Raw genomic sequence first — 17,165 nt, forward strand, 5'->3', positions numbered from 1 at the left:
TCATTTAAGTAATTTTCCCTTAAAATAAAATGGTGGGTTATGTGTATATATCTATATAATAAAATACAACTGAGTAGAAAACAGTTGTGTGTGACACAAACGTCCAATCAACTACATTTTTGTGAGAGACAAACTCAACTAAGACAAATCCCTCATCATTTCATTTTGGGGGCTAGCCTCCTATCAAGCTATAGGTTAATGGGGCCCACTTTATTTCTTTTATTCTTCACCCCCTCTAACTTTACTACATTTTTCTTATACCCATTTAATCTATTTTATAATTTTCATCGTTTACCCCATTTAATCTCAATTTTTTTGATAATACCCCTTTAAATTTGTTTTCCTACTTTTACCCCTTAACCTGAAAGAAGATGTCCCTCCTCTAATTTTATCATTTTCTTTTTTGTCCCTTAATTCACTTTATTATTTTTCATCTTTTATTCCTTTATTCTCAATTTTATAGTCTCATCGAGCTATAGTCTCAAATTTTAAATAAAACCCCTCCAACTTTTATTTTTTGTTTTTACACATTTAACTTGAGAGAGAATGCTCATGTCGTAAGCATAGGTGAAACTCTAGTCTATATAATAAAAACAACTGCAAAGCCCACATTTGTTATAGATTCGTGAGTAATAAACCTCTCATGTTTTGTGGGATAAACCTCCCATCAAGCTATAGTTTTGTTGGGCCTACTTTATTTCATTTACTCTTCATCCTCTCTAACTTTATTATATTTCATGTTTTACCCTTTTAGCCCACTTAATAACTTTTTATCTTTTACCATTTTAACCTCAATATTTTTAATAATATCCCCCCAAGTTTTTTCACTTTTACCCTATTAACCCAAAAAATGATGCCTACGACACGAGTGAACGCTAGTATGTTATATGGCATCAAATATAGGATCCTTGGGGGCGCTTGGGGTGTAATTCTTACCTTGCTAATCTTCCTCCCATGTGTCTTCCTTATATTGTGTAAGATTATCAAAAAATTCAATTTCATCCAATTCTTCAAGTTATTAAGGAAACCTTGGCCAACATCAACTTACAATGGCATTGGTCAAAATGACCACTATCGGCAAAAGTGTTTGCTAAAGAAAGTCTCTACCTAGCAAAGTTGTATGACCTCAACTACACTTTTTTTTTTTTTTATCGTGGGTGTCCCCAACCTTCAGATGGGACTACTCCCACGGTCACACGTACCGCCTTCTTAGAAAATCCTATGTACAATAGGTTGAGTCATGACCTTGTGTGGCCCCAAGAAATTCCTAGCTTCATGGTGTTTCAAACACATGACCAACCTCAAGTGCTTGTCAAGTACACAGCTTGCCACTTAGCCAACCCCTTGGGGTTGACCTCAACTACATATGATAGATTTGTTTGGACCGAATATAAGAGATAACTTCACTTGTCACTATCAACCTAACAATTTAGCATATTCCATAGTCAAGCACAAATATCCACTTGTCATAGCCAACATGCCCATATGAAAGACTACTAATTGTCAAACATAACGAATTGGCTCCTTCTATCCACATAGACGAAAATGAGATGTTTATCATAAATGATGAATGTTTTTTTCTTTTGCTAGTCCAGCAAGATAATGGTCAATCATTAGTAAGTGAAGGCAGATTTTGAACCTAGGCCATGGTATCAACACTTACAAACGTTAACAATTTTTCGTAAATTGACAACTTCAATGGATGGTTAATATTCAAATATATGAGATAATAGGAATAATTGTCTACTACTCTACAACTTTTTCCTTTTTATTTTCCTATCTAACTTGATTGTTAGATACTATTTGGCAAGCCTCATACCAGTGCCTAAGTGGATAAGTTAATTGGAGAAGAAAAAGGCCTACCATAGAAGAAATAATCTTGCCAAAAAAAAACATGATTTTCAAAGAATTTATGATAGAAAATCATCACATTTTTTTTGGCAAAACTCTCCGTTTTAGAAGCTTTCTCTTTTTTTATCTACTCTTAGTTTAATTTCTAGCCCAATATTTGTCTTCTCTTCGTAATGGAAAGTATAGAGGTCATAATTTTGCTTCATGTTCAAATCAGGATGAAGCAATGTTTTGAAAAACTAAATCGAATTACCGATCGACCTAGGTTCAATTCAAATTAAAAAGGGTCGGCTTGGTTATTAAAATCTAGCAAATTTATCACGCCTCCAAATTTCAACATACATCCCTATGATTAAAGTGTTAAAAATCTCAAGGTGTAAGATACTTCTCATTTAATGCTCAACGTATATAATACAACAATTTTTTACAATGATTACTATAGACACCCCAATTTAATTGAACAAGCCCGATAGCTCATTTGAATCCTAGTGTCGAGGATCACATCGAAAACATTTCAATCAATCGAGTGGGCCCTACTCAAAAACAATCAAGATCAATCATTCAAAATATCAATAAAATTAGTTTTGCATAGGCATATTCCTGGCTATTTGGCAATATGGCCAATTCATTTTGTGTTCTGGCCTTGGTTTTGTGGTGCAAAGGTCAAAGGTCATGGATAATTCTTTCTTACCATTCCATGATATTGACTAAGTCAGTTAGGTAGTTAGCTTACTCATGTGTGCATGAGATTCTTCACGGAATGACCTTACAACCTTTTTAAATTGGATTTTCCTTATTTTAATCCCTTCTTAATTTTTAAGTACCCATGTCTTAAACCTCTAAATTCTCATCACCTAAGGTTTTGGTAATCTCCATTGTCCCATAATCTTGACACAAAGTGACCTTTGGTCCTCACTTAGGGAGAATTGCCTCATCTAACCTTGGTTTGGACACTCATTAGGGTCAAATCACCCTTTACCATTTTACTCTTCTTCAAGAACCAAAGAGATTCCATAGCATTCAAGGTAAAATAACTTAATTCTAGAGGCTATGGACAAGTTTAGCCATCCAAGAGAATGCTCTAGAAATTGTGTGTAAAGACACTCTTAATCTTAGGTAGTTGGAGACCTAGCTAAGTAAAAAGTCAAAAATGTCCAAAACTCAAGCACCATTTTATATGTCATTTGGCTTAACTAATTATTTTCAATTGACTCAAAGTTTAGGTCTACGACTATTGTACACACCCCCCCAAAGAATTCTCTTGAAACTATGTGATTTTTACTAATCTATCCCTTGATCATCTTGATTGGTTAAACCCATGGGTAAGTGAAAAACCATCAAGGTCAAGTTGATTAGGGGTAAAAGAGGTCATTTTGTAGATACCCCTTTTTGCATTGCCCGATTCAACAATCTGTCACCTCGCTGTTGTGGATTCCTAATTATGAACGCAGAACATGCAAAAAAAATCAGATATTAACGAGAGAGACCCTCTTTTGTTTTTATCACTTCCTAATCCTTGTGATTCCATTTTTCTCTGAGCATGCTCGACATAGATGTAGACACGGGATTTCGTCATTACGACGACCACATCTACAATGGTTTGGAGTCGCCACCATTCATTTTTGTAAGTGGGTGTGAATGGTCACCCGATGTGCATTTTTTTGGAAAATGTGACATTTTTGATATTTGGTGACTCTCGATGGATAGGAACTAATCGAGCCTTGAGATTTGGGGTAAGCGGCTCGGTTGAAGAAAATGGAAAGTGTTAGGCACCCTTTTCTCCCCACTAAATAGTGGTAACCTCAACTCAACTCGGTCATTTTTTATTTTAAAAAAAATGGAAAATAAAGTGCCACGTGTTGTGCATTTGTACCCTAAGTAGGGATTTATTTTTGGCTTGATTATATGATCATCCCATTAAAGGGGATGATCCTTATAAACCTTTGCCTTAAGAAGAGAGGAGGGGATAATAGAAGAGGGAGGAGGAGAGGGTAAAGAGAGAGAGAGGGGGGGATTGCCTTGAACCCACCTTGAAGCTTCTTTCTTCTTTTCTTCTTCTTTGATGTCTTCTAAGGTCCTTAATAGTTTAGAAAAATGTTATTTTTTTTTTTTTGTGTAATTGAAGGAGTAGGGAAGAGATGAGAGAGGTGAATGGAGTATAGTAATTTTTTGTGAGACTTGGGAGAGAGAATTGAGAGTATTTTTGTGGTGAGAATTGAGAATAATGGTTGGTAGTAAGAGTTGGGGGGGAGAATTTTTTGTAGTGAAAAGATGGGGCCATTTTTGAAAAGAGGAGGAGGGTATTTATAGATGTTGAGGAGTTATTTTAGAGATATAATGGGGTGAAGTGAAGAAAAATGATAGAATGGTTATGAGTTTAAGAGAGAAGTTGATGTAATTTAGAGGAGATTGGAGAGTATTTAGGGAACGGGGGTTAAATGGGTGAGTTTTGACCCAAATGGTTTGGATCCTACCCAACCCATTTGGGTGGAGTGTTTGGTGAGGTGAATTTAAGATGGTGGTTGTGATTAAATGGTATTTGATTTTAACAGAATAGAGGATTTAAAAGGTGATGATGATGTATTTTGGGAGGGTGAGGGAGATGATGCCATGTGTCAAGTTGATGAAAATGAAGGGTTGAGATAGGTTGATGGGAGAGGTTGAATGTTTGACTTGAGAGGATAGTGTAGGTTTAGGTTGTAGATATGGATTTTGTAGGGAATGATGTGGGTAGATTAGGGGAGGTATAGGTTAGGGGTGTGGGTAGATGTGTCTGATTTGAGAGAAAAGGTGATGGGTTGATGTGTGGGTAGATGAGATTTAAAGCAAATGGGGTAGGTAGTTGGGTGAGGGGAGGTGAGATGGGGTGATGACATTTGTCATCTTTGATTATCAAGATGGTGATTGGTTGATGTGGGTAGTGGTTGATGGGTTAGGGTTGTGGGTTGGATAATGAATTGAATATGATTAATGATTTGTAGGCTTTGTAGTGTTGGGCTTGGGTTTCAGAAATGGTTTTGGGTTTTAGGGATTGGTTGAGGGTTATTTTGGAATTGATTTTGAGGGTGTAGATTGGTATTAGATTTTTAAGTGATATGGGATTGAGTTTAGGTTAGGGGGTGAGAAAAATGAATTTTGAAGAATTAAGGATTTATGGGCCTTAGGTGGGTTTAGATTTTTTTGGATTTGGAGATGGAGCGCGGTGGAAGTATAGGAGGTAGTAGGCATCCTAAGTTTCGTTTTTTAATTTTATTTTTTTTTTGAGATTTTTGAAATCATTGGTTTGATCGAGATGCCACGTGTTGGCAAATCGGGCTTTTTAGGCCCGTTGGAGAATTTCATCGAGCATTCGGATATTCTTAGATACCAAGGCGGAGCGGTGAGGGTTGGACAAGTAGAGGATAGGTCAAACCTCTTTGGTGGGTCCTTTAGACCATTGAGAGGTCTCAGGGGCCTCAGTTTAATTAAAACATCACTTTTTAGTGATTTGGGCTTTTGAAGCCCGTTGGCCAATTTTGTCGAAAAATCGATGTTTTGAGTGGAGCGGGGTAGATGGGAGCATGCCAAATCTTTTTGGTGGACCTATTAACCCATTGAGAGGTGTTAGAGGCTTTGATTTGTCAAAAAATGTCATATTTCGATTGGTTTGGGCTTTTGAGGCCCGTTGGCAATTTTTATTGAAAAGTCTATATTTTGGGCCCTTTCGAGTTTGGGCCCGTTCAAATTGGGGTATCTACAGCAGAGTCGCCAAGCTGTAGACACGGGATTTTGTCATTACGAAGACCACATCTACAATGGTTTGGAGTCGCCACCATTCATGTAGTAAGTGGGTGTGAATGGTCACCCGATGTACATTTTGAAAAATTACCATTTTGGCTCGTGGTGACTCTCGATGGATAAAGATAAATCAACCCTTGAGATTCGGGTAAGCGGCTCGGTTGGAGAAAAGGGAAAGTGTTAGGCACCCTTTTCTCCCCACTAAATAGTGGTAACCTCAACTCAACTCGGTTATTTTGATTTAGAAAATACGAAAAACTATGTGCCACGTGTTGTGCATTTGTACCCTAAGTAGGGATTTATTTTTTGCTTGATTATAGGATCATCCCATTAAAGGGGATGATCCTTATAAACCTTTGCCTTGAGAAGAGGGGAGGGGATAATAGAAGAGGGAAGAGGAGAGGGTAGCGAGAGAGAAAGGAGGGGTTGCCTTGAACCCACCTTGTATCTTCTTTTTTTCTTTTCTTCTTCTTCTTTGAGTTTTCTTGAGTCCTGAGTATTTTAAGAAAATACAACTCCTTGTTTGGTTGAAGGAATAGAGAAGAGATGATGAGAGAGATGAGTGTAGTATGTGAATTTTTTTTTTGTTAGACTTGGAGGAGAGAATTGGGAGTATTTTTATGGTGAGAATTAGGAATAATAGTTAGTAGTAAGAGTTGGGGGGAGAATTTTTGTAGTGAGAAGTTGGGGCCATTTTTGGGAAGAGGAGGGTATTTATAGATGTTGAGGAGTTATTTTAGGGATATAATGGGGTGAAGTGAAGAAAAAGGGTAGAATGGTTATGAGTTTGAGAGAGAAGTAGATGTAATTTAGAAGAGATTTGATGGTATTTAGGGAAGGGGGGTTAAATGGGTGAGTGTTGACCCAAATGGTTTGGATCCTACCCAACCCATGGTGGTTGTGATTAAATAGTATTTGATTTAAGAGAATGGAGGATTTAAAGAGGTGGTTGATGATATTTTCGGAGGGTGAGGGAGATGATGCCATGTATTAAAGTGGGTGGAAATGAAGGGTTGGGATAGGTTGATGGGAGAGGTTGAGTATTTGACTTAAGAAGATGGTGTAGGTTTAGGTTGTAGCAGTGGGTTTTGTAGGGAATGATGAGGGTAGATTAGAGGAGGTATAGGTTAGGGGTGTGGGTAGATGTGTTTGATTTAAGAGAAAAAGTGATGGGTTGATGTGTGGGTAGATGAGATTTAAAGCAAATTAATAGGGTAGGTAGTTGGGTGAGGGAGGTGAGATGGGGTGATGACATGTGTCATCTTTGATTATCAAGATGGTGATTGGTTGATGTGGGTAGTGGTTGATGGGTTAGGGTTATGGGTTGGATATGAATTGGATATGGATTTGGGCTTAGGGACTTTGGAGTGTTTTGGGCTTGGGTTATGAAATAGTTTTGGATTTTAGGAATTGGTTGGGGGTTATTTTAGAATGGATTTTGAGGGTGTAAGTTGGTATTAGATTTTTAGGTGATGTGAGATTGGGTTTAGGTTAAGGGGGAGGTGAGAAAAATGGATTTTGAAAAATGAGGGCTTATGGGCCTTAGGTGGGTTTAGATTTTTTTGGATTCGGAGATGGAGCGGTGGAAGGTATAGGAGGAGGTAGGCATCCCAAGTCTCGTTTTTTAATTTTATTTATTTTTTTGAGATTTTTGAAATCATTAGTTTGATCGAGATGCCACGTATTGGCAAATCGAGCTTTTTAGGCCCGTTGGTGAACTTTATCGAAAAATTTGACGTTTTTTATTTTGGAAGCGGAGCGGTGAATATTGGGAAAGCGTAAGGTAGGCCGAGTCCTTTTGGTGGCCTCCTAAACATTGAGAGGTCTTAGGGGCCTCAGTTGGTCAAAATGTCACTTTTCAATAACTTGGGCCCTTAAGGCCCGTTGGCCCATTTATTTGGAAAATCTGTATTTTTGTGCCTTTTCGAGTAGTGGCCCGTTCAAATTGGGGTGTCTACAATAGAAATTACCCACGCTTAGGATTGTCACACTCTACACTTGATTTAGCAAACACGTAAGTTTTAGGCTCACCACACATTTCAATAATCTAGAGACTTCATAACGCTAAGAAAATGTGACCTTGAGATTTAGAAACAATCTCATTAGGATTAAAAGAAATCATTTGTAAAAAATGACAAAACGAACCAAATACCCCTGATGATAAATTCATACTTAAAAATGTCGTGTTGCTATGAAAATACTCCTAAAATTTGGAAAACATCTAGAAACCCCTACACTTAGGAAAATCAAATTTTTTACATAAAATGATGATTTTTGCCGTGTGGAATAACATCAATCAATCACATAAAATGAGGATTTTCATTACATAGAATGCCACAAATCAATCGTGATAAGATAATAAAATTAAAATTTTAATTTTAATCAAGAGTAATTGCTAGAAGCTCATTATCCACAAATCAACCATTGAAATCAGTCGATCTTAAAAATGATCATCCCATTAAAATTTGAAATCTACTAATTAAAATCCAAAATCACTTAATCAATCCTAAAAATTAAATCAATCCTTGAATTCAATCATCAATTATGAATTTTAACCAATCAATCTAACCCATCACCAATCAACCAATTAATACAAAATTAATCAATCACGAATTAAAATCTAAACCGATCGAACAAAGCTTTGAACCTTAACCCATTTTAAACTATTCAAATGCATCAAATCGAACCAATCAAAGGATAACCTATCAATTTAAATAATCTTGAAAATCAAATCAATTAATCGACAAATATGAAGTAATTATAGGAGAAGTAACAAAAGATGAGAGAAACATGGGATCATACCCCAACATGCACATGCGTTCTTGAAAAAAGAGACAAAAATATAAACTCCCATGGTGATTTGACCAAAAGAGGAATACCCTATGCGTGGAGTTTTCTAAGAGTTTTTATAAGAAAAAATAAGAAATAAATATAAAGAGAATAAAAAAATAGAAAAAGGAAAAAAAAACCTATAAAAAGAAGGAAACATCTTCCTCTATAGAGGAGTTTTCACAGAGAAGACACAACTTTGGACAGACAACAATAACAAGGAATGGAAAAAAGAAAAGAAAAAAAGAAGATAAGAATAAAGATTTTGGACTAACCTTGGGGTTCGAACTCTTTCTCAACGCTTTCATCACAACAACATCACCACTTCAACCATTAAAACCAATCGTACAATCTCCCCTATCATCTTTTTCTTCACAGCAGCACACCACCTACAAGATCTTTTACGTCCTCGATTTAGGATCTAAATTTTCCCAAATCTCAAGGGTGGAGTGAAAAATAAAAAAAATCAAAATCAAGATCGTGGGCACCCAAATTTGACTGGGTCGTCAACGCAAAATGCCCAAAAAATGGAATGGGCCCTCAAAGTCCAAACCTTTAAAAAATTCCTTTCTCTTTCAATAAATGGCCAAGGCCTTACTCACGTGGCCCATGGACCAAAGGCTCCTCACCACTCCTCTCATTTCTCAATTCATCCCAACCCTAATCCATAACTATTCAACTCACAACCCATTACTATACCCAAGTCCAACTTACCACATAAATCCATTGGACTCAACCTATCACCATACTTATTCAACCCACTACCAAATCATTCTACCCAAGCCCAATTCTCAACCCAAGCTCAAACATCACAATCAATCAACCAAAATCATCAAGGTGGGACACATGTCACCACCTCAACTCACTTCCCTCATCCAACTACCTATCCCAATCACATTTCTCTAAAAAATTTATCTACCCACATTTTAAACCCATACCTTTCTCTAACCTACCGTCATCATTCCTTACAAATCTATCTTCACAAATCAAACCTACACCCCACCTCTCCAATCAAATACTCCTCTCAAATTAACATACCCAAAACACTCCATCCTTATACCTTTGAGACACATGTCACCACCCCATTTATCCTCTCAAAATCTAATCACCTAACCCTTTACACAACTCATTCTTCTAATCTAAATCCACTATATTCAACCTACCTAACACTCAACCAACAAATCAATCTCTTACACTCTCATTCTCTTAACAAAACACCACTTCTCTTCACCCCACCTAACACTCAACCCAAATGGGTTAAAGGATCTAACCTATTTGGGTTACAAATGATCTATTTAAACCTATTTCCAAAATACCCTTCCTTCTCCCATAATTTACACACACTCCTCTCACAAACCTCATACCATGTCTACTATTTCTTATCATTTCACCTAACTCTACCCTAAAAATAACCTCCAAATTTCTATATACCCCTCTCCTATTCTCAACACAATCACCAAATGAAAAAAATGTAAAAATACTACTAAGAACAAATACTTAAACTCGCTCAACTCTTTTTACTCTCAACTCACTACTCACTCTCAACTCTCTATTCACTCTCAAGTAACCTAAAAACAAGTGAAGGAAACATTTATTTGAATGTCAAGGAAGGTCAAGAAAAATAAGGTGAGTCTTTGGACAAAAAAGAAACAAATAATCCCCCTTCATTACCTTTCAACTTCCCCTCTTCTAGTTCTCCCCTTTCTCTACACTTATGCACACACCACGAAAGGTTTGAGCCATCGAAGGGTCCCTTTGCAATAAAGGTGCCCTCAATTATTTAAACCAACATCAAAGTCCCTTGCAAGGGCATATGTCAGATCTTTCTGATTTTTCTTTTTATTTTATTTTTAAAATGATCGAATCCAAAGTTACCACCAACGGTGGAGGGAGTATGGTGCCTAACTCCTTCCCTACTCCTTAATGTGGACCCCCTTACCTAGATCCAAGGTTAGACCGATAGACCTTATTACTAGTCGAGACTGTACATGGTGGGGTCTACGGACCTCACATGAATATTCACATGCTCACCAAGAAGATCATATTACTGGACGACAATGGAAAGTGATTGTTATCAATATGTTCGTAAATGCCATCTCTGTCAGATCTATGCCAATAAAATCAACACTCCACCTTCGGAATTGCACAATATGACTACCCCTTGACCCTTCTCAGTCTGGGGCATGGATGTTATTGGACAACTTTGTCAAAAGCTTTAAATGGACATCGCTTTATCCTTATCACTATCGATTACTTTATAAAATGGGTAGAGGCAACTTTTTACGCCAATTTCACAAAATCAGCGTTCTAAAGTTTGTTAAGAATAATATTATCTGTCAGTATGGTCTTTTCAACAGAATAATAACCGACAACGCCAAAAACCTCAAGAATAAAGACATGGAAAAAAATGTGCAAAGACTTTCAGATCACTAATCACAACTCGGTACCTTATAAACCCAAAATGAATGGAGCAATTGAGACTACCAACAAGAACATCAGAAGAATCATAAAAAAATGGCAGTCACCTACAAAGATTGGCACAACATGTTGCCTTTCGCCCTCCACACCTATCGAACTTCATTCCAAACCGTAACAAGGGCAACTTCGTACTCGTTGGTGTATGGAATGGAAGCAATCTTACCCATTGAGGTTGAGATTCCTTCCTTCCATATCTTAAAGGAAGCAGAATTAGATGAAACAAAATTGGTTTAGGCTTGGTTCGATCAGTTAAATTTGATAGAGGAGAAACGACTTGCAGCTATATGTCATGGGCAAATTTACCAACGACGAATTGCACGTGCTTACAACAAGAAGATCAAACATCGAAATTTCTTACTAGGAGACCATGTCTTGAAAAGGATCCTGCCAATTCAAGAAGATGTTAGAAAAAAATTGAGACCCAACTATGAGGGACCATTGATTGTGGAAAAGGTAATGACAGGAGGAACTCTGATTCTTACAGAAATGGATGGACAAGTCTTCCCTCAAACGATCAATGCTAACACTTTCAAAAAATACTGTGTCTGAGATCTAATCTTGAGATGTTAAAAGACCATCTTTGATATCCTAATCCTACTCAACCCTTTTGTGCCATAAAGTTCATTTTTTAACCTAAGACTGGGGCAAGTTAACATTATAAAACAAAAAAAAAATAAAAACGAAAGTATCAAAGCCTTACAAGGCTTTAATCACCCGATTGTACTTTCGCGAGTCCTAGTTGAGGCCCTAGCTCCCACAACACATGACTCGAGGTCTTAAGAGACCCTGATTGAGAAAAGGGCCAACTAGGAGTCCTAGAGACTCGTATACTCAAACACTCTAAATGCCTTATAATTTTGTAAGGGATTTAGTCCTGACAAATCTAAAATGAAATAAATATCGGTATATATAAAGATCGAAATGAGTTATACAATGAGTACAAAAGAAAAAATATACATGAATACAATGTTTATATACAATAAACACACTCTAAGACTTATCATCATTTGATCCAGGAGCATCTAGGAAATCTGAATCGACATCGGATAAATCTACGTCCCAAAAATTGGAAAAAATAGAACCGCTATTGGAAGAGGAAAACAGGTCGTGCATCCCTAAGCCCATATTAGAAATCTACGAAATATCTATCATGAAAGCTGGGGGTCGGGTAGAAGGTATGGCACCATTTGAAGCCTTAAAGACAAATAGAAACAATCAAATGACAAGCAAGTATGCAGGCAGGCTAGTGAAAATAAATGACTAAAATTAAATATACCTAAGTAGGAGGGGGTGGATGAGCCGATGTGCTAGCCCCATCGTAGCATTGACAATAATCTTGAAACACCACAAGAGAGCAAAAAAAAATCAGCTGATAGTAATGAAGATACTGAATTAAAAAAAGTAGGAAAGAGAAGAACATACAGTTTCGGCCTGCGAATGGGACTCCCTCATAGGTAGCATCATCTCTAGATCCTGGATTCGTTATGCCTAAGTTACCACCTCTGCCTGAGCTGTTCTTCATCGAGCCTTCATCTTAGCATATCGGGTTGCCTGATCCTCGATCATACTGTACCCATCCCAAAAGAGATGTAGATCATCAACCTAGTCCAGAATCTGTGGTGCCCCGCCAGACGCTAATACAAATCCCTATGTCAGATCTCGAGGTACTAGGTGGCACCTCAAAATTTCGATATGGTCTCCTCTGTTTATGTTAGCATTCCAAGGCTATTCAACCTACACCTAATAAACAACATACAATCCTACACATATACATACAAAATATAATACTAACGGAAACATATATACATCTAATAACGTACGAAAGATCAGAGTACGGAAGAATAACCAGAATACATGATTATACAAATATTTCTCACTCTAACAAAAGTCCTAACGCTCAGAACAAAATCTATTACTTTTTGACAATCGACACCACTAGGGGCTATAACCCCAATACTCACCAAGTGACGAACTTTGGTTGTCTATCTGACTCACCAGATGATTCTCGATTGTGCTCTATACCTGCCTTACCAAGCTTCGGATCTGAAACTAAAAAAATGAAGAAGGAAATGGTGAGTAACAATGGTTACCCAGTAGGGAATCAAACAATTTCTGCCAATAACCTCTCCTAAAATGAACGAATAAACATACTGAATCCTTTTAAAATAAACAAAGTTTTACAGAAGAAACTACGATTAACTAGTACATATAGCCAGGGATTAACAACTAAATATTTTAAAACTCCCATTACATCGATCAGTAGTACTCACTATAACATTCTCTTTTTATACAAATCTAATTGATCAAATGCAAATATTAAACATACATTTCATTTTATATATTAAAATAAGACAACAGATACATAATATACAATGGTGGAGTAGTAGAATTAGAGAGTTGGGATTCACGACTGGATCGCTCTCAATCGAGACATGATGTTACAATTCTTCTTTGACTTTTAGTTTCAAATTTTGTGGCCGATCGCTGCACTTACCGTACTTGACTGACCATTTATCCAGTTCAGGCTGGCCGTTTGTCGTGACCGTAAACAATGGATTTCTTTTCGATGTGTCAAAATGTTCAACTACTATAGATCTAGATCACTGACTAACCATCTTCGTCTATGCCTATTAGGCGTGCATGTGATTCTCAAATATGCAAACCATTCGTATACGACCACCTTTACATTACAAGTTCTCTGGTGAAGATAGAAAAGAATAACCTGGATCCAGTTGTAACTCCACTCTCATACGCGTCTGTAGACACCCCATTTTTGTACTCGCCTGATTAATTAACTCGTCAACCCGATCGCAACGATTCCCAATGATGGATGTTTATTCCAATGATTATTTTGTTACCAGATATATTTCAGAAATTTGGATGAGGTATCTCGAACTGACAAAACTGTAGAAATCACGTTACGCTAGGAAAATATAACCCCAAAAATATAGAAATCATCATCTTGCAGACCAAAAAGAAGCTTCACGATAAAAATCACTAAAATGACCAAATTACCAAAATACCCCTAACATCAAAACAACCCTAGAGCCTACGTTACGGTTAGAAAAACTCATTCAAACACATAAAACAACAAATCGAAATCAAATAAATTATTTCACACGAAAATGCCCCTCAAAAAGTTCAAGATCATTTCACACGAAAAACTTCATAAATGATACAAACCAATATTTCCATTGAATTCCTTACCAAAAATCGATTCTAAAACAACCTGGAACATAAAAAATTGACTTAAAATGCGAAAAGTCCTCTTCGGGGGTAAAACGGTAATTTCACAATTTTCATAATTAAAATTTTCAAAATTAATAAATAAAATATTAAATAATTAAAGTGAAACATTAATAAAATTAATTTAAAATTTTGAACTAAAAAAAATCGATTAATCGGACTCTTAAGCAAAATTGTTGAGGGTTCGTAAGATATTTCGTTAAAGACCCCTCCATTTAGGGGTCCAAAGAATTAAAGATATAATAGAGGGGGTTATCCAAAAAATTAAAGTCAATCAAGCAAGACTAAAGTCAAGGTATTAAAAGTCAATTAAGTAAGACTAAATTTAAAATTAAAGTCAATTAAGTAATACTAAAGTCAATCAATTAAGACTAAAGTCAAAATCTTAAAGTCAATCAAATAAGACCAAAAGTCAAAATCCTATTAGAGTTCTAATTAAATAATAACTCTATTTAATAGAGTTCTAATTAAATAATAACTCTATTTAATAGAGTTCTAACTAAAATATAATTCTACCTAAAACAATTCTAATTAAAATACAATTCTACCTAAAAGAATTCTAACTAAAACACAACTTTAACTAAAAGAATTATAATCAAACACTAATTCTATCTAAATCAACCCTTAAAAAAATCTATAAATAGAGGTCCTCACACCCTATTTTCGTATCAAATCATAAACCCAAAGAGAAGTAGGTCAAAAGCCTCCCTAACCTTCCATAAACCTCAATTTTGAAGTCCCAACTCCTTACCTAACATCCATACTTTGATTTTAGCTCCAAAAAAATACCTAGAAGCCCTTCAAAAACACCCAGAAACCCATAAATAAATCTAAAAATTCAGATCTAAGAAAGAGATACCTCAACTTGGAGATCAAAAATCAGATCCGATGAGAGAACGAAGCGAGGAATACTGTACAAGAAGTTATTCTATCAGATCTGAGGGAAAAGAAAATCGTTGCGTTCGAAAAAGGTAAGTATTTTTATTTTTTTTATTGATTAGGTATTTTTAGCAATGTAGTTCTACTTGAGAATTAGTAGAGACTGGTGTTTGTCGGGCGGGGTTGGTGCCTAACACCTTCCAACTCCGTAACGTGATCTCCGGACCTTTTTTTCTTCCACAAATTAGTAATATTTGCATTTTTTAGAGTCAGTTTGGTTCCTAGACCGTAATAACTATGTGGCGACTCCCAAACCTCAAGGGTCAAAAGTGGATCCGCGCACCCCGCGGATCGAGGGTGCTTTCAGTGGCGACTCCACTGGGGACTATTGAGGATCAGACTTGAAAAATCCCAAGTATGGGAACATTGCCAAGATGACCTATTTTTTTTATTTAGTTCAATTTATTTTATTTATTTATTTATTTATTTTTGTGGCTTGATTGTTGATGATTTTGGGTATTGTATTTTTGTCCAATTAAGGGTCACTTTTTGATGATCTCTAAATAATAAAAGATTCAAATTGACATATGAAAATGATGGAATGATGAAGGTTGGGATAACAATGTTAAAACATTTTTATAGAATATTCTAGTGAGAATTAAGCCTGGGCACCTATTAATAAAACGTAGATCCTATCAAGTAGATTAATTTAGAACTTGAATTCACTCAATTTCGTTATCGGGAGCCTTAGATATCATCGATGCAAGTTCAATATGTAAATCTGAAATTGTTGTTGAATGAAGGTTGGGACAACAATGTTAAAACGTTTTTACAGAACATTCTAATTAGAATTAGGTCTGGGCACCTCTAAATAAAACGTAGATCTCATCAAATAAATTAATTTAGAACTTGAATTCACTCAATTTCGTTATCAAGAACCTTAGATATCATCGATGCAAGTTCAATATGTAAATCTGGAATTGTTGTTGAATGAAGGTTGGGACATCAATGTTAAAACGTTTTTACAAAACATTCTAGTCAGAATTAGGTCTGGGTACCTATTAATAAAATGTAGATCTCATCGAGTAGATTAATTTAAAATCTGAATTCACTCAATTTCATTATCGGGAACCTTAGATATCATCGATACAAGTTTAGATTGTATTTTCCTAATTCACAGAAAATCCGAATTTATCTAATATTAGCACAATTAATGTTCCTGAGAGTGAGCTCATCTTAACAATTGTCATCCTATCATCAATATAACATCTATTGGAATCTCGATTTGTTTTGGATCACCCAAAAGTGATCATTGATTGGACCTTAAAAATTATAAAAATTATGCATATTGCAATGTTTGTTTGATCAATTATTATATGCCATGATCTTGATAGATATATTTTGATGTGCATGCTTTGATCTTAATCTTGATGTGATGAATTATGTGGGTAATATTCATATGATATTCATGTTGTGATGGTTTGATCTGGCCCACGGGTCCATTTGCTTGAAAAAAAATCTCGAGCACACCCCACCCTATTTTGCACACACCACTAGCACGCTTGCACGTCCCATATAGCCAGTGTGGCACTAGTGCATGGCCCGGTCTCTTCGGAGATGCAACACCATTCATGAAAATCACAACTCCAGTCACGTAACTTAGGGTATATCAAACTGGGGCATCAATATTGTCTGATCAGGTGATACTGAGAGGTATATTGATGCACTCAGGCTAGAGCAACCTGAGCCTTTGACCTATTGTGAGCCACATAGTTACATGTCCCGATTGCTAACGTAGTACTAGTACGTGGTCGGTCCCCTCGTGGGATGCCAAACCATTTATGAAAGCTACAACTCTTGACTCGTACCCATAAGTATGTAAAAGATAATCTAAGTATATCAATTGCAATACTTGATCAAAACTGGTGCCTAAGCGAGATCTTGCCCCGCTGTACCCTACTGTACGAGGGGGATAGACTACGTCTATTCTAGATGAGAGGTATTTAAGCCCTTGCTTAGCATTGTGCGTCACCTCTCAACTGGGGATCAAACTGGTTATTTTTGGCTTCAAAGAAGTGAGTTGAGATTTTAGATTATCACCTATA

The sequence above is a fragment of the Akebia trifoliata genome, chromosome 8, assembly GCF_017979445.1.
Source record: "Akebia trifoliata isolate Shusen 1 chromosome 8, ASM1797944v1, whole genome shotgun sequence".
Classification (NCBI taxonomy): domain Eukaryota; kingdom Viridiplantae; phylum Streptophyta; class Magnoliopsida; order Ranunculales; family Lardizabalaceae; genus Akebia; species Akebia trifoliata.